This window comes from Phoenix dactylifera, chromosome 13 (assembly GCF_051530095.1).
Source record: "Phoenix dactylifera cultivar Ajwa chromosome 13, Ajwa_hap1_PhDact_Kaust_v1.1, whole genome shotgun sequence".
Lineage (NCBI taxonomy): Eukaryota > Viridiplantae > Streptophyta > Magnoliopsida > Arecales > Arecaceae > Phoenix > Phoenix dactylifera.
In genome coordinates this window covers 5,061,332-5,082,683 of record NC_143202.1, presented here as the reverse complement: position 1 = coordinate 5,082,683, position 21,352 = coordinate 5,061,332, and the positions used below count along the sequence as shown (strand labels likewise).

The following is a 21,352-nucleotide window of genomic DNA, read 5'->3' as shown; positions in this document are numbered from 1 at the left end:
AACTTGTCATTATCCAATAATGAACGAAGTGATAAACTTGTGGCCATTTCTACATAAAAGAAAATTTGGCTATTAGTATATGAATTGACTAAACACAGTAGACTTGGACTTTAGTTTAAGGATACTCCCACAATTTTATACAAATTGGTAGCCTCTACATTCAATTCGAAAAATTACTCTTAATTCTTTAGTGGGCACTAGAACCCAATAGATCGCATATAGGCCCGAGTGTGGCTCGGCTAACCCATATGCACCTATTGGTAGGTTCTAAACTAGTTGCTTGACTAAGCAACTTCTAGTGATAATTTTGCCCTAGGTTCTTCGGCAGGCGTGTGGCGCCTCCACCGAATACCCTAGTCAGGTCCAACCATTAAATGATAGGGTTAAGTCTAATCAACTAATAGACGACCAAGCCCGAGCGTGGCTCAGCTCACCTGACCGCCTATTAAAGGTACACTTAACTCATCATATATTGAATGACAATTCCAATGCTTGATAAGTACCAGGCGTGTCGCGCCTCCAATAATTATCAAAATATTGGACCCATTATCACCCAACTTGATGGGAGGCTATGACCTAGTTATCCCCATAACCATTTCAATTTAAGGACCTAATAATTTTAGAGGATTTCTTAATTAGGATAGATAAGAAGATCCGGTTAGTCTAATTTCTTCCACTGACTTCACCAAATCAGATTAGACTCAAACCGATTAAGGAGGCACCTAAATCAGTCAAACTGATTTTCCTTATAGGCATGGGCTAACTCGAATCATTAAGTGATTCAATCAAAATGTGATTGACCATGTCGGCCAGGTAAGTGAGATCGGTGGAAGGGATATGCCATTAACTCGACAAAGACGAATCAGTGCGAGTAGCTCCCAATTAAAAACCACCGGTCAAAATTGTCAAACTTACCTTAGACACCAACTGGTTAATCAATTTTGATTTGATTACTCAAATAACTCGGGCTACACCTTTGAGCCTAAATCAAGTTCCATCTTGGTCTAATCAAAGACATGGACTTGATCCATCTACAACTATTGTAAATTGACCTAGAATTTTCTTGACCTAATCTAGTTACTACTTAATTAGATTTGATCAATTAATTCTATTTGTCCATGTATAATTCTAACCTTAGGTCTAACCCTATCCTAGGAACTTGATTCAAGCTAACCCATATGCCCAAAGAATTATGCAATGTCAATTAATTGAGTTACAATTCTATTTCATAACACTTAATTATCAATTAAGTTTAGACTTATGAAAGTTTTGATTATTGCATTTTTTTTTTAATTACATATTAATTACAATCTTTCAGTTCTTAAAACATATTTTCAGATCTGAGTTTTTGTAATTAATCATATGTAATCAGATTTAATTCATGTTTAAGTCATTATATTTAATGTTCATGCATCACATATACGTAACAACATGAATTAATACAAACAACATACATCTTATGTATTTGTTTTTTTACTTTTATTTTCAGATCTAATTTGTTCATTAAAATCAGAGATCATATGAATCATAAATTTTATTTAGATCTAATCTAAACAATATTATGATTTCAGATTTATTTATGTTACAAATCTTAACACAATCATGCATCATATGCATCCAAAATTTCAGATCTAGTTAATCATGCATAATTAGCGATTAAATCAATCATAAAAATACTTTAGATCTAATCTAAGCATGCTCATGATTTTAGATTTAATTACAAAAATTAAAACATAAAAGTTTAAACATGAACATGGCTCTGATGCCACTGAAAGTGATTTCTAGGTTCTTCGGTATTAAGAATGCTGAATTTTTTTTTAAAAAAACCATGGCTGAATCTGATCGGGTTGCCTACGTACCCCTTCATAAGGGGGATCAAGTCATACGTAGTTCTTTTTAAATTTTAAAACACAGCGAAAAAACCAAATCAAACAATTTAATTCATGCATGCTTACAAGATCAAATCTAGAAATCAGCACATTAAGAACACATAGGATTATGCCGGAATCGTTTAAACAATTATGCTAAAATATTCATGCATGATTAACTATCAGATCTGAAAGATAAACACTCTATTCTGATTAATCTCCGAATATCCATCGAATTGATTCTGGAGATAACTCCGTGAGGAGCCCCAAAGAAGGGTAAAACCTCGAAAAATCAGACCTAAACCCTGACTCCAAAATAAAATATTGATGTGGGATTAATACCTTTTATGATAGAAGAAACTTATGGATCTGATTCTTGACTTCCCAGCCACGCACACGAATGGCCTCTATGAGAAGTACACGCGAAGCCCTAGGTAGATCGTCTTCCGCGGGAGTGCTAGCTCGTGCAGGAACGTTGCAATGGCTGAAGCTTTTTCTTCTAAACACTCAACCTTTGATTGTTCTTCAAGGAGATGGAGGATGGACGTGAGGAAGAAGGAGAAGAAGGGATGGTGGCCCTCAAAAAATTTTTTCAGAATTTTTTGGAACTTCTAAATATGGTATATCTTGAAACCAAGGCATGGGGGTCTTTTATAGCCAAAAGACCACCCCACGCCTCACACCTAATTTAGCCAACTAATTTGGCTGATAAAATTCCCAAAAACTTCTGGTGGTTTGGCAGCTAAGAGGAGATAAACATATCCAAATTTTGTGCATTTTGGATCCCTAAAAGATAGGAATTTATGCATCCAAAGTTCAGCCGCAGACCACCCTATTTCATGCGCCATGCAATCCCTACAAATTAGGAAATTCATCTAAATCTTTTTAGAAAGATTTAAGGTGCCATTTTTATAGAAAATATAGCCCCACGCCTCCTCTCTTCTCATGCCAATTTTTGGCCAAAAATAAAGAGGATAGGCATAGAAAATATTGGGGATAAATTAAGGTGTCATTCTTCTCCAAGAAGATAATGATGGATTTCTAAAATTTAGGGATTCTTCTTCTTATCCAATTCTGATTATTTGGACTCATAATCCTCATCAAATAAGGTCTTCTAATTGATTTGGATCAAGCCCAATCCAATTGAGTCAAGTCCCATCAATTGGGTCAAGCTCAATCTACTTGGGTTGAACCCAATCCAATTAGGTCAAACCCTGATGCAGCCCAAATTGAATCCTATTAAATTTGGCTCGACCTAAGCCCAATTACTCAATCAAATTGAGTTCATTAGCAATCTAATTGCTAATTAATTCTCCAATAATTCAATAATTATTTTAATGCAACTTTTGCTTAGGATAATTTGTCAATTGAATTGACCAAATTACCTCTGAATGATTCTTAATCATCAATCAGCCATTTGATCAACCTAGAAACTTCTATGCGTGTGATCTCATAGGTTCGAACCTAAGCCGGTAGTATAGGAACATTTTTCTATACTAATCGATGTGACCATCTAGCAATGGTACCCGACGTCAGGATAGGCCGAATATATGCGAAGCAAATAATCTGGAACCCTGGACTATGGTTACTATATAATTCAATCCCTTTGACTCCTAATGCCAGGATGACTTAGAGCTCACTGTCAACCCTATAATTATTTCATCCATTATGTGATTAACTTTAGATATCCCGTGACTCCTCACTGGGATTACCCTGGCCAAGATTTTGTTAAATTAATCACAAGACATTATCTCCTATTTCCAGGAGGGGTCAATTCCATCTCGACTCACAACTGACTATTCAGGTACTTGACTGCACTCAATGACCTTCCGTCATTGAATTAGAAATTCAGGTAGTCCGGTACCAAAGTACAGTGAGTTGCTTGCTAGTCACAGGTTGCGATCTCGGATCAGAGGGCCAAACTTATACCCATATTCACTCGGAACATCTCTTGACAGTAGAGCGTTCCGGAATTGGTCACGTTCAGTGAAATGTACTCCTACATTTCACCTGTATGGCATACCAGTATCTCCACACTCCTTGGTTAAGAGGACAACCAATGTATATGTCACACAACGACCTAATCTCGATAAAGTTGTCGTCCTAGTAACAACATATCATTTGGTCGCGAACAAGTTTAAGGACTCAAAGATAAATCCTCCTTTATCATAACATAAGTCCTAAGGACTTCATCATATAAGAGTTCATTTGAAGATGAAATGATGAATAATGCCAAATAATACTTTATTAATTTGTCAATTCATTTATAAAATTCAATCATCAATATGCTGATGATTGACATTTAGGATACAATTCCCAACAAATTGTACTCTTATACTTCACCAATGTGACATATCAGTATCTTTATACTCCTTGGTTAAGAGGACAACCAACGTATATGGCACACAACGACCTAATCTCGATAATATTGTCATCCTAGTAACAGCACATCATTTGGTCGCGAACTATTTTAAGGACTCGTAGATAAATCCTCCTTTATCTTAAAAGAGTCCTAAGGACTTCATCATATAACAAGAGTTCATTTGAAGATGTATAAATAAAATGATGAATAATGCCAAATAACATTTTATTAATAAATCAATTCATATACAAATCCAATCATCAACAGGCTAACGATTGACTTTTAAGATACAATTCCTAACAAGGGTTTCTTCCTTGTGGATGGGAGGAAGGAGATGATGGAAGATGGCTAATTGAGATTTAACTGGGTTCAATTGGGGAGTGGCCGAATGGGGATTAGGCTCAAGTCATGTGTGAGAAGGGTAAGGACTCAAAGTGGGATTGGGTTAGGGCGTGATGGATTGATGGCGTGGCTAGGTGATAAGTTCTTATTAATCTATAATTTAATATTCTTTTTTCAGCACTTGTCAATGTTCTTAAACAGATAACTACTTATTTTACTACAAAATAGAACAATCTTTGAAATAAATTTAAAATATGGTAAGCAGTAAATAATTCACATGTCCTCACCTTCCGAGCGTACTAGCCAGCACGTTTCAGTTCAATAACACTGGGTTCGAGCCCAATGTCCAATTGACATGCATGCACCCAAGCACTGTCCACTGTCCGTGGCTTCCCAAGTGATCCAACGGTTCAGAAATAGGGGATACCTTTGTTTTAAATCTATATATGCCCATTTTCACGATAAAATAACAGCAAGAAAAAGAGTTTTTCCCGAAATGCTGAAAACACTATTCATATGAACAGTATTCCGAGATGACACTGTACATATGAACAGTGTCCCGTGAAAACACTGTTCAAATGAACAGTGTTACGAAAACTGAATTCATTTCACTGTTTATCTTCTTCCTCCCACAGTGCATCACGGCCGTCCATCTTCCACGGTGTTCTCCCGTCGATCCCGCGGCCAGCCCTCTTCCTAGCCGTCTGTGATCAGCCATCCACGAAGCATCCGGAGCCATCCGAGCCTTCTCCGCGTCCCTCCTGCATCCGAGATATCCTCCATATCCACCCAGCGTATCCCCTGTTTCCGGCTTCTTCCCATTCGCAAGGGCTTTCAATCACCAACGAATCAGTCTTCAACATCTGAACTATGGCAAAGATCATCCTCCCAGATTTCTTGCTCCAGACTTGATTTCCTCCCAGCCGATCACGTCCAAAAAAAATGAAATTCCCTGTTTCAAGATCAGATTGCGTCCCAGCACATCCGCAGCCTTCTTCTCGGCCTCATCCTCTGTGCATCTCAGCGTGATCAATCGTTATTCACCTTCCACCAAATCCAGATCCTTTTCCGCATTGAAGAAGCATCGGATCACGTCCACTACCCGCAAGGATCCAGCCTTCAGCTCTTCTCCGTGATCAACAATTCAATTTTCAGATCAACACCTTCTGTCTCTGCTCTCATCCGCAAAGTCAAGATATTTTAGGATCCAGCTTTTCCACATACGAATTAATTTCATATCCCTCGGATCCAATCATCTAGCTGGAGCAAATCAGCTCTGCGGAGAATTGGATTTAAATCCGTGAGAATAAGAAAGCTGGGAGGCTGTAAAAAGGGGGAACTCCTCTACCAAAGGGGCCTCTGTTAGGGAGAAAAAGAAGAAAAGAAAGGAGGTGGGAGAGAATATTTTGGGTATTTTGGAAATAGCGGAAGCAGAAGAATTTTTATATAAAGATGGAAGGCCGTCCGGAAGCCATGCGCAGCTAAACATCTAGACTAGGGCTGGATGAAGCCCTAGCAATCTAACAGGGCATTTGTTGTTCTTACTCTTCTAATTTTTTGGAGCTTGTTTAAATTCTTATTATCAATGAAAAATTCTTTTATGATATTTAAACTTTGGGCATGCTATTTATTATTCATGTTTGCTAAAGTAGTCTATGATGATCCATGCCTAGGAAGAAGAGATGTACTGCACCCTAGGTTAGCATAATTAGGTAGACACTTCTTGCTATACCTAAGATGGATCTTTCTAAAACTCTTTATGCTTTTATTTTAAAAGGCTTGTGGCCAATATTGCATGCCTCTCTAAAAGATAAAAAAATAAAGAACACAAACCCTGATGCAATGTTATGTGGTGGACTCCAAACCCTAGATCCATTTATTTTGATAAATTCTAATTCGTACTCATAGTTTAATTTAGTTAAATCAAGTTAGCAAATTATTCTTCTTGATTTATTTTAAAAATAAAAATAACTTATTCTTCAATCCCTGTGGACCGACATCGTAATCACTATCCTACAAGATGCGTGCTATTGCGTGATTTGTTTTTGAAATTGAAAGAATCGATCAATTTTTGGCGCCGTTGCCGGGAATTGCTAGCATAGTTATTTTTTCTGTTAGATGTATGCCCTAGAAGCCAATCTGGCTGACACATTGTTAATTCTAGGGACATAATTTTGTACTTGACTATTTATTATTGAATAAATAAAAGGCATCTTTTCATTCATATTATTTATGTGTCTATGAATCGTCCAAGAAATTAATAAGATGATGATACATATTCTCAAGACTTGAGAATTTGAGCCATGTATCATTGGTGATTAATTTCTAAATGCTCCTGATCAATGGATCATCACGAGGACGGTGATCGATCCGATTGTTGGAATCCCTCGCACGCCGCAAAAAATTTCAGAAAAATTCTGCGCGCAGCGGAAGACATGCGCGAGATTCCGTTCATCGCATGAACATATTTTAAAACCGTCGTTCGTAGATAGATTAGGATTAAATACTTTTTATATGATTAAGAAGATCAGATCTTCACCTTGTGCGGGTAGATGATCACCGCAATCTGATGATCGTGGTATTTGTTGAAAGTTCGCTTAAAGCCGCACACGCATCCGGCCTCTACAGGTATCCACACGAGGAGAGGACCGATTGAAGCCTTTGAATCTCCCCGGGGTGCTAGCTCCCTTGCAGAGAAGACTTTGGATGGATGAATCTCTTTCTTCTTGCAGCAAACAACTCCTTGATTGCTCTCCCTTGAACAAGAAGGATTGGAGAAAGAAGAATGAAAAGGGAGCAACAAGTTGCAGCCTTTTTATTTTGGTGGAAGAAGGAAGGGAGCCAACGCCTCCTCCCTTTTTTTTTTTTTTTGTTGGCGGCTGAAACCCTCAGAAAGGAGGGTGCTGTTCACGGCTCAAAGGAAGAGGAGAGAATCCCACGTTTTTCCAAAGGAGGGGTTGTGCAAGGGGCCCGCATGCCCTCCTTTTGAAATCTCTAAGCGTGAGCTCCTAACTTTTAGGAGCTCATGTTTATCCTTTTTTTTTTTTCTTTGCATTGCGGCTGAAAAAACCCAAAAGAGGGAGAGGGGTTCACGGCACCAAAAGAAAAAAAAAAAACTCTTAAGGTGGCAGCCCCTATCCTTCTTTAATTTGGGTGTGGAGCTCCTAAAATTTAGGAGCTCCAACCTTATCCTATAAGGCAAGAGGAAGGGTGTAGCCCCTCCCTCTTTTTCTTCACGTAATCAGCCTAGGGAGGGGTACGCCCCTCCCTCTTCTCCCTATCACACACACGCCTCACTTAATCCAATTAAGTGGGGCATGGGGGCCATTTACAAGGTGGGTCTAATTCTCTTCCAAAGAGGATTGAGTGAACCCAATCTTTCTTTCCCTTTAAATCCTAATCTAATTAGGATTTCAATTAAACCATGACTCAATTGAACTCTTGAATCCTAATCCAATTAGAAGTCATCTTAATCTATTAGATTAAAATTAATTAGAACTTAAGAACTCCTAATCCAATTAGGACTTATTCAATTTCAGTCATAATCTAATTAGGACTTTAGAAATCCTACTCCAAGTAGGACTTTAATTTAATTTGAAATTCTAATCCAATTAGGACTCTAAGAATCCTACTCCAAGTAGAACTCGTAATTAAGTCCAATTAATTAAATCCAATTAATTAAATTAAATTTCAATCCAATTGCAATTATTTCTTCTTCAACTCACTAACTCTTAGCGGGTTAACCAATTATCAATCAAATTGATTATTTGTGATTCCTAATCACAATTCAACTATCGGATCGGTCAATACCTCTAATGTGTGTGACCCCATAGGTTCTATTCTGTCTGGTAGTGAGATATATTGCGATCTCTATCATAATATCATTGAAAACTCCTTTCAATGGGTTGGAACAATTCCAACTCAACTCACCAGGGACCATCGATCATCAAGATAGTCCCTGTGAGTCTCACCATCCACCAGTGACACCTAGCAGCATGTAGTGGCAACCCAGCAGAATGGAATGATGAACCTCTAGGTGCAGTTATCATATGATACGGTCCTTCTATCGTGGATCCCTACAGAACGGAGGTCATGGATAACTCGTCAAACCCCATCGTCTGTCATATGTCAAGATTTATTCGACTTAAGTTCGAGAATGGAAAACTCCTTTTCCACTGTACATACTACCCCGGCCGAGGATTTACAAACTCAGTCTCATAAATCACATAGGATCTCTCTTAACCTATCAAGATCGATAGATTCCATCTAGATGCACCCCTACTCCTACAATGAACCTACTGCAGCCAATCTGCACCACAAGAACCCAATTGGTTAGGGCTCATGTTTATGTGCTCGTCAAACTACAGCAACCTCACTGTGAATAGCCGAGGCATCGCAGGTCAAAGGACCAATCATACAACTGCAGCATCAAGTAAGTCACTGACGAGTGGATAGACATCCAAGTGACTACTTGCTATGGTCACGCTCAGTACCCTCGTTCTCTAACAAGCACTTGCACAATTGCTCCAGTGTCGCCACACTGTGGACTCAAGACTCGTCCATCAAAGAAAGCGATCTGTGCACTAATCTCAGCGGATCGATCACCGTCCTCGTGATGATCCATCGATCAGGAGCAATTCAGAAATTAATCACCAATGACACATGCCTCAAATTCTCAACTCTTGAGAATATGCGTCATCATCTTATTAATTTCTTGGACGATTCATGGACACATAAGAACATGAATGAAAAGAATGCCCATTCTAATAAATTCATTATTAGGTCAAGTACAAATTTATGTCCCAGAATAAAATAATGCGTCAGCCAAATTGGCTTCTAGGGCATACTTCTAACACTGATCAGTGCACAGATCACTTTCCTTCTGGATGGACGAGACTTGAGTCCACAGTGTAGGGACACTGAAGTGATAGTGCAGGTGCTTGTTAGAGAACAAGGGTACTGAGCGTGACCAATACAAGAAGTCACTTGGATGTCTATCCACTCGTCAGTGACTTGCTTGATGTTGCAGTAGTGTGACTGGTCCTTTGACCTGCGGTGCTTTGGCTACTCACAGTGAGGTTATTGTAGTTTGACTGCACACATACATGGTCTCTAGCCATATGGGTCCATGCAGTGTAGATTGGCTGCAGTAAGTTCACTGTAGGAGTAGGGTATGCACCTATAAAGAATCTATCGACCTTGATAGATAAGGAGAGATCCTATGTGATTTATAAGACTGAGTTCGTAAGACCTCGGCCGGGGCAGTATGAACAGTGGAGAAAGAGTTTTCCACTCTCGAACTTAAGTCGAATAAATCTTCACATATGACAGACGATGGGGTTTGACGAGTTGTCTATGACCTCCGTCCTGTAGGGATCCACGATAGTAGGACTGTATCACATGATAACTGCACCTAGAGGTTCATCATTTTATTCTACTGGGTAGCCACTACATGCTGCTAGGTGTCACTGGTGGATGGTGGGACTCATAAGGATTGTCTCGATGATCGATAAACCCTAATGAGTTGAGTTGGAATCGTTCCAACCCATTGAAAGGAGTTTTCAATGATATTGTGATAGAGATCGCAATATATCTCACTACCAGTCGGAATAGAACCTATGGGGCCACACACACTAGAAGTATTGACCGATCCGATGGTTGAAAAAGTGATTATAAATCACGAGTAATCAATTCGATTGATAAGAAGTTGAAGAAGGAATGGGAATTGAATAATTGGACTTAAAACACAAATCCTACTTGAAGTAGGATTCCTAGAGTTCTAATTAGATTAGGACTGTGAATCATATTTGGAGTAGGACTGGGATTCCTACTTGGAGTAGGATTTCTACAATCCTAATTAGATTAGAATTTTGAATTCATCTTTGGATTCCTACTTAGAATAGGATTCCTAGAGATTCTAATTGGATTAGGACTTCGGATTCAAATAGAGTCCTAATTGGATTAGGACTAAAATTAAATATGTCCTAATTTGGATTAGGGTTTCTTAAGTCACAATTAATTATTAATCTAATGAATCAATAAGACTCTTAATTGGATTAGGATTGAAGAGTTCAATTGAGTCAAAATTGATTTAAGTTCTAATTGGATTAGGACTTACCTAGATTGGATCCAATTTGGTTTCCCCTTGGACTAAGCCTAATTAGATTAGGGCTTAGCCACATTAGGGCAACCAAAACCTTACTTAATGAGGATTAGGGCAACATAAGAGGGAGGGGATCACGCCCCTCCTCTTTTGATCTCTTGGTGCGGCATGAAGAGAGGGGGCCGGCGCCCCCTCTTGGAAAGAAGTCAAGGGCTCCTAATTTGTAGGAGCCTTTCATGCTTATAAAAGAGGGACTAGGGCCGGCGCCCTAGAGGTATCCTTCCTCCTCTTCAAGCCGTGGCCACCCCTCTCCCCTCCTCTTGGTTCAGCCGCAAGCAAAGAGAAAAAAAGGTCCAAGAGTTGGCGGCCTCCTCCCCTTCCCTTCCTTCATCCAACGCAAGGAAGAAAAGAGGGCTGCGTGGGGATTCTTCTTCTTCCTCTTCTTCATCCTTCTTCTTCCTCCTCTCAAGCACAATCAAGGGTTGATTGAAAGAGAGGAGATCAGCCATCAAAAGAAGTCTTTGTAAGGGAGCTAGCACCCCGGAAAGATAAGAAAGCTTTGATCGGTCCTTTGCTTCGTGTGGATACCCGTAGAGGCCGGACGTTTGAACGGCTTCAAGCGAACCTTCATCCAAAACCATGATCATCAGTTTGCGGTGATCATCTACCCGCACAAGGTGAAGATCTGATCTTCCTAAAGGTTTAAAAAGTTTTTAATTCTTGCCTAACTACGAACGGTTCATGAAACAACGTTCATGCGATGAACGTCGATCCCGCACATGCCTCTTCCGCTGCCATCTGATTTTTTTTGAAATATCAGCGGCATGGGCGGGTTCCCAACAGTGGTATCAGAGCCTAGGCTTTGTAGATTAAGTTAAGAATTAATTATCTAAAGGCTTATTAGATCTGAAAATTGAATGATCATGCATGCTGAAAATTTCTGCATGCAGATTTTTCAGGGGTGCTGATTTTTGCATGCTGATTTTTATGTGATAAGATGATGATTCTAATTGCATTGTTAATGAGATTACAAAGTTTAGAATCATGATTAGCATGATCAGCAACCTATGTCATGATATAATTAGTTAGTTTTAAGATCTGAAAATTATAATTGTTGCATATGGTGATGATCATAGGATTCAAACCCTTTTGGTATCAAATGTAATGACCTGCGATGTGATCTGTGATGTCATGTAATTTTTCAGATGCTTGCATGCATCTTATTTGATGTTTTGAGAGGCCTGCGTGCCTCCTAAAAGGGAGATGTAATTTATTTTTATTTTTATTTTATATCTGGTTGTATTTCTGTGATGTGATGTACGTCAACGATCAAGTTGAAGACAAGGCATGAGATGACAAGGTGATCTAAACGGTTGATGGCGATTGGATCAAGAGTTGATCAAGGATCGAATCAAGGAGGCTTGGAACCAATTCAAGAGTTGAAGACCAGTTGATCGATTGACGTGCATGTGCTTGTAATACGACCTAACTAGAATCCATGATCATCACCTATTTAAAGTTTAGCTTTAATTATTGCTGCGATTATAACTGCCTGCAATGTGCCGTTTGCATATGATGTGAATGTGAGTCGGGTAGATAGGTTTACATGTGATGTAGCAAACCCAAATTGAGACCTAAATCAAAAACCTCCTCAATCAAGTCGAGAGTGAACCGACATGAGCAAGTCATATTAGATTAATTGATCTAATTGGTGTCTAGGAAAGCATGAAAGGTGGTTACTTAATTAGGACCTTACTCTCTGAGTAAGGGGAGCCTCCCACCTGCTTACCTGGCCAATTGTTCGATTACCTCTTATGAAGGGCTCAAGTTGCAAACACTAAGACCTGATTAACCAATATTAAGTCAATAGGTAATCCACTGTAGTAGAGCTGCTAAGGTCTTTCTGATGTTGATTTGTCTCGGCTGGACACAGTGGTCAAGTTGCATCGGGGGGCTGGACCTCTCTATAGACATAAGATGTTGTAGGGTAAAGGTGGGGTTGGGCACCAATAACTATTAGGTGAGGACCCAATGACGACTTTATTCCTACGGTTATACGGTGGGTCTGACTTAACTAAGAAATGGGACCAATAACTGTTAGGTGAGATTTTCATGGCTTAGAGACCAAGTTACACTGCAACATGCTTGAGAAGCATTGTACAAGAGTTGTACATTCATCAATCTATGTGTCACCAATAACTGTTAGGTGAGGTGGCATGTAAATTGGTGGGACCGCAGTACCCACTAGAAACTCTAGTCGTGTGGGATTTTCGTTTCCCTACCAGGGGAGTGTGAGAGATTCGAGAAAATAGTGGGAGTTACATTTGTTCTAAAAGACCTTAGAACAAATTAATGATCAAGTACAAAAGTCTAACTAGAATCTTTACTCTCTGCAGATACAATGTCAGCTTCAAACCCTTTGACCCGTATTCTTGAGACCAACTGACTGACCGGAACCAATTACAAGGACTGGCTTAGAAACCTCAAAATTATTTTGGACTGTGAGAAAATAGGCTACATACTCGATTCAGATAGCCCCACACTACCAACACGTCCTACTGATGTTCAGCGTCAGATGCATCAAAAATGGATGGATGATGACATTAGAGTTAAATGCTATGTGATGGCATCCATGTCAAATGAACTCCAATGCCAGCATGAAAATATGAAGACTGCTAGGGACATACTGGCACACCTGCAAGAGTTGTATGGTGAGCGGAGTCGCACAGCTCGTTTTGAAGTGTCCAAGAGACTCTTCAAGACAAAGACGCGCGAAGGGCAGTCTGTCCATGATCACGGTCTGACTATGATCAAGGACCTAGAGGAGCTTGAGAAGCTCGGAATGAACATGCACAAGGAATTACAAGTGGATTTGATCCTACAGTCACTTCCTGATTCATTTGGTCAGTTTATAGTAAACTACCACATGAATAAAATTGAATGCACTAAGACTGAACTGATAAACATGTTGGTAACTGCTGAGGGAGCCTTGAAAGGTTCAAGGGGAAATGTCCTTGCTGCTGAGTTGACTTCTGGTTCCAAGAGAAAGTCTACTTGAAAGAAAAAGAAGCCTGCTAAGAAGCAGAAGAAAGACACGAAGCCAAAGAAGAAAGTTCAAAAGAAAAAGGCTAATGACAAAGAAAAATGTTTCCACTGCAATGTCGAAGGCCACTGGAAGAGAAACTGTCCTTCATACCTTGAGAGCCTGAAGAACAAGAAAGGTGACACACCTTCAGAAGGTATAGACTTGCTCATAATTGAAACTAATCTAACGGTTTCTTCTACTTCTAGTTGGGTTATAGATTCTGGTTCTAGTGCTCATCTATGCACTACCATGCAGGGTCTAAAGGAAAGTAGAAGGCTGGCGGAAGGTGCGGTAACCCTTCGGGTTGGCAACGGGATAAAAGTTGCTGCTGTGGCTGTGGGCACCTACCATCTGCGACTACCGTCTGGTTTTAGTTTATTACTTAGAGACTGCTATTATGTATCTGCTGCTAGCAGAAATTTGATTTCTGTTTCATGTCTAGCACAGGAAGGTCATGTTTTTACTTTTGACAAAGACTGCTGTTCTATTTATTTCAGAAATAAAATAGTTGCACGTGGTTTTATGATCGACAGTCTCTATCATTTACATATGGATGTATCTGTGAATGTTACCGAGCAAGAAGTGAGTGCCAAAGGATCCAAAAGATCCAGAGATGAGATAAACCAAAAATATTTGTGGCACCTCAGACTTGGCCATATTGGAGAGGATAGGATGAACAAAATGGATAAAGATGGGCTTCTCGGCTCATTGACTTCCGAGTCATATCCAGTTTGCGAGTCCTGTCTTCAAGGAAAAATGGCTAGATTGCCCTTTGTAGGACATGGGGAGAGGACCACTGAAATACTTACCCTAGTACATACAGATGTATGTGGCCCATTTGATGTGCCAGCCAGGGAACGTTATTCATACTTCATTACCTTTACCGATGATTATTCACGGTATGGGTATGTGTATCTTATGAGACACAAGTCTGAATCTTTTGAAAAGTTCAAAGAGTTCAAGAATGAAGTAGAAAAACAAACTGGAAAACCTCTTAAGGCTCTTCGATCAGATCGAGGAGGAGAATACCTTAGTGGGGAATTTCGGGACTATCTCAAGGAAAACGGCATAGTCTCACAGTGGACACCTCCGGGTACACCTCAACTCAACGGGGTGTCAGAGAGGAGGAATCGGACCCTATTGGATATGGTCCGGTCCATGATGAGCTTCACTGATTTACCTATGTTTCTTTGGGGAGATGCCTTACTTACCGCAGTATATCTACTGAATAGAGTTCCCTCTAAATCCGTTCCTACCACACTGTATGAGATATGGCATGGTAAGAAACCAAGTCTTGGTCATCTCAAGATTTGGGGATGTCCGGCCCACGTCAAGAGACTACAGGCAGACAAGTTAGAGGCTAGGACCATAAGTGCTCGTTTTATAGGATATCCTAAAGAGTCATTAGGATATAATTTTTACGTCTCAGAGGATCACAATGTATTTGTGAGCCGTCACGCCATCTTCTTGGAAAACTAGTTTATCCTTGATAGAGGCAGTGGGAGGAAAATTGAACTTGAAGAGAAAGTCTCTGAAAAGCAACGAGTCACGGATCCTATTGAACCCATTCATATAGAGCCAGTACACGATGTCCCTCGACCACCTCGTAGATCTAGTAGGGTCTCCCATCCTCCCGATAGATACTTAGGTATACTAGAAGAGGATACCGAGGAAATGTTCCTAGTGGGAGATAGGGATCACATACAGGATCCCAAAACCTACAACGAGGCGATATCTGATGTCGATTCCGAGAAATGGTTGGAAGCTATGAAGTCAGAGTTAGACTCCATGCATTCCAACCAAGTCTGGACCTTAGTAGACCCACCAGAAGGTATTGTACCTATTGGATGCAAATGGATCTACAAAAGGAAGATAGGTTTGGATGGAGAGGTAGAGACCTATAAGGCAAGGCTTGTGGCGAAAGGGTATAGTCAGCGCGAAGGCATTGACTATCAGGAGACCTTTTCACCTGTAGCCATGCTAAAATCCATCCGAACATTGCTTGCCATTACAGCATTTCATGATTATGAAATCTGGCAGATGGATGTGAAAACTGCTTTTCTGAATGGATATCTTGATGAAGATATCTATATGGAACAGCCTTTGGATTTCACTTCCAGTGATGGAGATCACAAGGTCTGCAAGCTGCAAAGGTCCATCTATGGACTAAAGCAAGCATCTTGGAGTTGGAACACTCGTTTCGATGATGCAATCAAAACGTTTGATTTCATCAAAAATGAAGAGGAACCGTGTGTTTACAAAAAGATTAGTGGGAGCGCTGTCGTATTTCTCGTACTGTATGTGGACGACATCCTACTGATAGGGAATGATATTTCCATGCTAACCTCGGTCAAGGTCTGGTTGTCAAAAGAATTCTCCATGAAAGACCTTGGGGAAGCATCCTATATTTTGGGAATAAAGGTCTATAGAGATAGATCTAAAAGGATGCTTGGCCTTTCACAGAAAATGTACATAGAGGAAGTGTTGAAGAGGTTCAGCATGAAAAACTCCAAGAGGGGTCTCTTATCCCTTAGACATGGAATTCATCTCTCCAAGAAGATGTGCCCCAACACATCTGAAGAGATTCAATGCATGAGCAAGATTCCCTATGCATCGGCAATAGGAAGCCTCATGTATGCCATGCTATGTACAAGACCTGATATAGCTCTTGCTGTGAGTGTCACAAGCAGATATCAGTCGAATTCAGGTGAAGAACACTGGACAGCTGTGAAGAATATTCTTAAGTACTTGAGAAGAACTAAAGATTTATTCTTGGTTTTTGGAGGATCATCAGAGTTAAAGGTAGAAGGATACACAGATTCAGACTTAATGACTGATGTCGATGATAGGAAGTCAACATTTGGATATGTGTTCTTGTGCAATGGTGGTACGGTAAATTGGAAGAGTTCTAAACAACCGATCATTGCTGATTCTACTATGGAAGCTGAATACATCGCCGCCTCCGAAGCTGCTAAGGAAGGCTTCTGGTTCAAAAAATTTATTGCGGAATTGGATGTAATGTCATCAGATGCCATAACACTCTACTGCGATAATAATGGCGCCATAGCTCTTGCTAAGGAGCCAAGGTCTCATCAGAAGTCCAAGCACATAGAGCAGCGCTTCCACCTCATACGCGACTATGTTGAGAAGAAATATGTAGAGGTGCAGAGAGTAGACTCCGCGGATAACGTGGCAGACCTGTTCACTAAGCAGCTAAGTCAGCAAAAGATTGAAGCCCACCTTGAGAAGATGGGGCTTAGATATATGACTGATTGGCTTTAGTGCAAGTGGGAGATTGTTAGATGTATGCCCTAGAAGCCAATCTGGCTGACACATTGTTAATTTTAGGGACATAATTTTGTACTTGACTATTTATTATTGAATAAATAAAAGGCATCTTTTTATTCATATTATTTATGTGTCTATGAATCGTCCAAGAAATTAATAAGATGATGATACATATTCTCAAGACTTGAGAATTTGAGCCATGTATCATTGGTGATTAATTTCTAAATGCTCCTGATCAATGGATCATCACGAGGACGGTGATTGATCCGATCAGTGCACAGATCACTTTCCTTCTGGATGGACGAGACTTGAGTCCACAGTGTAGGGACACTGAAGTGATAGTGCATGTGCTTGTTATAGAACAAGGGTACTGAGCGTGACCAATACAAGAAGTCACTTGGATGTCTATCCAGTCGTCAGTGACTTGCTTGATGTTGCAGTAGTGTGACTGGTCCTTTGACCTGCGGTGCTTCGGCTACTCACAGTGAGGTTATTGTAGTTTGACTGCACACATACATGGTCTCTAGCCATATGGGTCCATGCAGTGTAGATTGGCTGCAGTAAGTTCACTGTAGGAGTAGGGTATGCACCTATAAGGAATCTATCGACCTTGATAGATAAGGAGAGATCCTATGTGATTTATAAGACTGAGTTCGTAAGACCTCGGCCGGGGCAGTATGAATAGTGGAGAAAGAGTTTTCCACTCTCAAACTTAAGTCGAATAAATCTTCACATATGACAGACGATGGGGTTTGACGAGTTGTCCATGACCTCCGTCCTGTAGGGATCCACGATAGTAGGACTGTATCACATGATAACTGCACCTAGAGGTTCATCATTCTATTCTACTGGGTAGCCACTATATGCTGCTAGGTGTCACTGGTGGATGGTGGGACTCATAGGGATTGTTTCGATGATCGATAAATCCTAATGAGTTGAGTTGGAATCGTTCCAACCCATTGAAAGGAGTTTTCAATGATATTGTGATAGAGATCGCAATATATCTCACTACCAGTCAGAATTGAACCTATGGGGTCACACACACTAGAAGTATTGACCGATCCGATGGTTGAAAAAGTGATTATGAATCACGAGTAATCAATTCGATTGATAAGAAGTTGAAGAAGAATGGGAATTGATTAATTGGACTTAAAATACAAATCCTACTTGAAGTAGGATTCCTAGAGTTCTAATTAGATTAGGACTGGGAATCATATTTGGAGTAGGACTGGGATTCCTACTTGGAGTAGAATTCCTACAATCCTAATTAGATTAGAATTTTGAATTCATCTTTGGATTCCTACTTAGAATAGGATTCCTAGAAATCCTAATTAGATTAGGACTTCGGATTCAAATAGAGTCCTAATTGGATTAGGACTAAAATTAAATATGTCCTAATTTGGATTAGGGTTTCTTAAGTCACAATTAATTATTAATCTAATGAATCAATAAGACTCCTAATTGGATTAGGATTGAAGAGTTCAATTGAGTCAAAATTGATTTAAGTTCTAATTGGATTAGGACTTACCAAGATTGGATCCAATTTGGTTTCCCCTTGGACTAAGCCTAATTAGATTAGGGCTTAGCCACATTAGGGCAACCAAAACCTTACTTAATTAGGATTAGGGCAACATAAGAGGGAGGGGATCACGCCCCTCCTCTTTTGATCTCTTGGTGCGGCATGAAGAGAGGGGGCCGGCGCCCCCTGTTGGAAAGAAGTCAAGGGCTCCTAATTTGTAGGAGCCCTTCATGCTTATAAAAGAGGGACTAGGGCCGGCGCCCTAGAGGTATCCTTCCTCCTCTTCAAGCCGTGGCCACCCCTCTCCCCTCCTCTTGGTTGGCGGCCTCCTCCCCTTCCCTTCCTTCATCCAACGCAAGGAAGAAAAGAGGGCTGCGTGGGGATTCTTCTTCTTCCTCTTCTTCATCCTTCTTCTTCCTCCTCTCAAGCACAATCAAGGGTTGATTGAAAGAGAGGAGATCAGCCATCAAAAGAAGTCTTTACAAGGGAGCTAGCACCCCGGGAAGACAAGAAAGCTTTGATCGGTCCTCTGCTTCGTGTGGATACCCGTAGAGGCCGGACGTTTGAACGGCTTCAAGCGAACCTTCATCCAAAACCACGATCATCAGTTTGCGGTGATCATCTACCCGCACAAGGTGAAGATCTGATCTTCCTAAAGGTTTAAAAAGTTTTTAATTCTTGCCTAACTACGAACGGTTCATGAAACAACATTCATGCAATGAACGTTGATCCCACACATGCCTCTTCCGCTGCCATCTGATTTTTTTTGAAATAATAGCGGCATGGGCGGGTTCCCAACATTTTCTATCATTAAAAAAAATAATTAATTAAAAAAATTTCAAAAATATATATATATCTAAAATAAAATAAAATAAAATTATTTTCTATTATTGTTACTTTTCTTATCTCTTTTTTCTCTTCTACTAATTTTTTTTAATTTTTCTTTTGGTCTTATTTGATCAGGAATCGAAAAAAAATCTGGAATAATCAAAAAGAGAACTGCTGGAAAAGAAATGCTGTGGAGGTTTGCTTAAAAAAAAAATTGCTGGAAAAATTTTCTTTGGTAACCTCTAAACCTTTCTTGTTTAAATTGATTATTAGCTTAAAATTTTGTGGTGATTGTTTAATTTTAATTTCAGCAAAATTGTGAATGCATGCCTGATACACATACACCAATTGATCTGCACATAGTAAGGGAAATCACCCCAACAAGATAAGAGCCAGATTTCATCACCGGACTCTTGCCCAACTTAGGTGAACTCAATCTCACATAGTGTCACTTTAATTAAAATCAATTAGACGTTGGCTCCTAGGGACATTCGAGCTCAATAGGACGAAGATCACCGAAAGTTGCACCAATTTCGCTCTGTGGCATAGTTGATGTCTAGGCAAGCTTTGTCTCTATGAGGGACACAGTTCATCTGTTCGAGGCAAGTGGGTTTTAAGTGGAACCTTTGCGAACGCATCGTGACCCCTCCACTTACCTAGGAGCTTACCTGGTCAACTCGGTTCATTAGACCGGATTGGAGACTTAGGTGCCCTCTTCAAACCAGTTAGGAGCTGTCTAGTGATTTTAGGACAAATACAAGGATTGATGTGTTTTTCTTTTATTGCATGCTTGACTGATCAAGTACTAGTGTATACAAGAGAGTCGTTCTAGAGTACGTGACTTATTACCTTTTGAACCTGAAATAGAACGGACCCCTAGAAATATTTGAGCTGAGATCAGAACAATAGAATCATCCCCACCTTCTGAGATGGCTGAAGAACAATCCAAAATCCTGAGGGAGTACTTTACTCCCACCATTTACACTTCTCCATCTTGCATTCGATTACCTGAGGTAGCAACTGTACAATACGAAATAAAGTCTAGTGTGATCCATATGCTCCCATCTTTTTATGGCCTCACCAACGAAGAACCATATAAACACCTAGATGAATTCCTTCAGATTTGCACTACTGTCAAGATTCAGAACTTCACTGATGATGCTCTGAAACTTAGATTATTCCCTTTCTCCCTTAAAGATAGAGCCAAACAATGGCTGAATTCTTTAGAAGCTAACTCGAATCGTTCTTGGGATGAAATGCAACAAGAATTCCTTAAAAAATACTTTCCCATAGGAAGAATGAACTAGTTTAGATGTGCCATTACAAGCTTCTCCCAAACCGAGGGAGAAGAATTTCATGAAACTTGGGAGAGATTTCGGGACCTAATCCGTAAATGCCCTCATCATCAAATACCTAAGTGGCAGCTAGTGCAATATTTCTATGACGGATTGACTGAACGAAACTGTCAGATGATCGATGCTGCATGCGGGAGGACTTTCATGCTTCAAAATGAGCATGAAGCATGGCAATTATTTGAAAATCTTAATGAAAACTCCCTCCACCATGCTTCCTCTTCTCATCAAGCACTCCCGAGTTCTCAAAGAAAAGGGACCATTTGTGAAATAAGTCATTCCATGGACCTGTCTAGCAAGGTAGATGCATTGTCCCATAAGATTGATCAATTGATGATAGGAGGACATATCGTTAGCTCTTCCCAAGCACAAGTGTGTGCTATCTGTTCTAGCCCATCGCACTGTAATAACCCCAAAATTTTTTTTTTTATATAAAAAGGGATAGAATAGTCCTTTAAAATTGATATAAGGGGTAAAATTGGAAGGAATCAAAAGATAATGGCATAGTTGTAGATATGTTGAAGTGTTAGGGGCAAAATGGAAATTTAATAATATTAAACAAAGGTGAATAGTGCTTTGATGTGATTTAAATGGGGTGGTTGGTG

At 40.0% G+C, this 21,352-nt stretch overlaps 1 non-coding gene across 1 annotated transcript; it reads right to left on the bottom strand.

Moving 5' to 3' along the window:
* Nucleotides 1-20,700: 20,700 nt before the first annotated feature.
* On the bottom strand, nt 20,701-20,806 carry LOC148700197 (small nucleolar RNA R71). The gene has a single exon (XR_015972870.2). It is a non-coding gene; the product is annotated as a small nucleolar RNA R71 (small nucleolar RNA).
* Between the last annotated feature and the right edge of the window lie 546 nt (nt 20,807-21,352).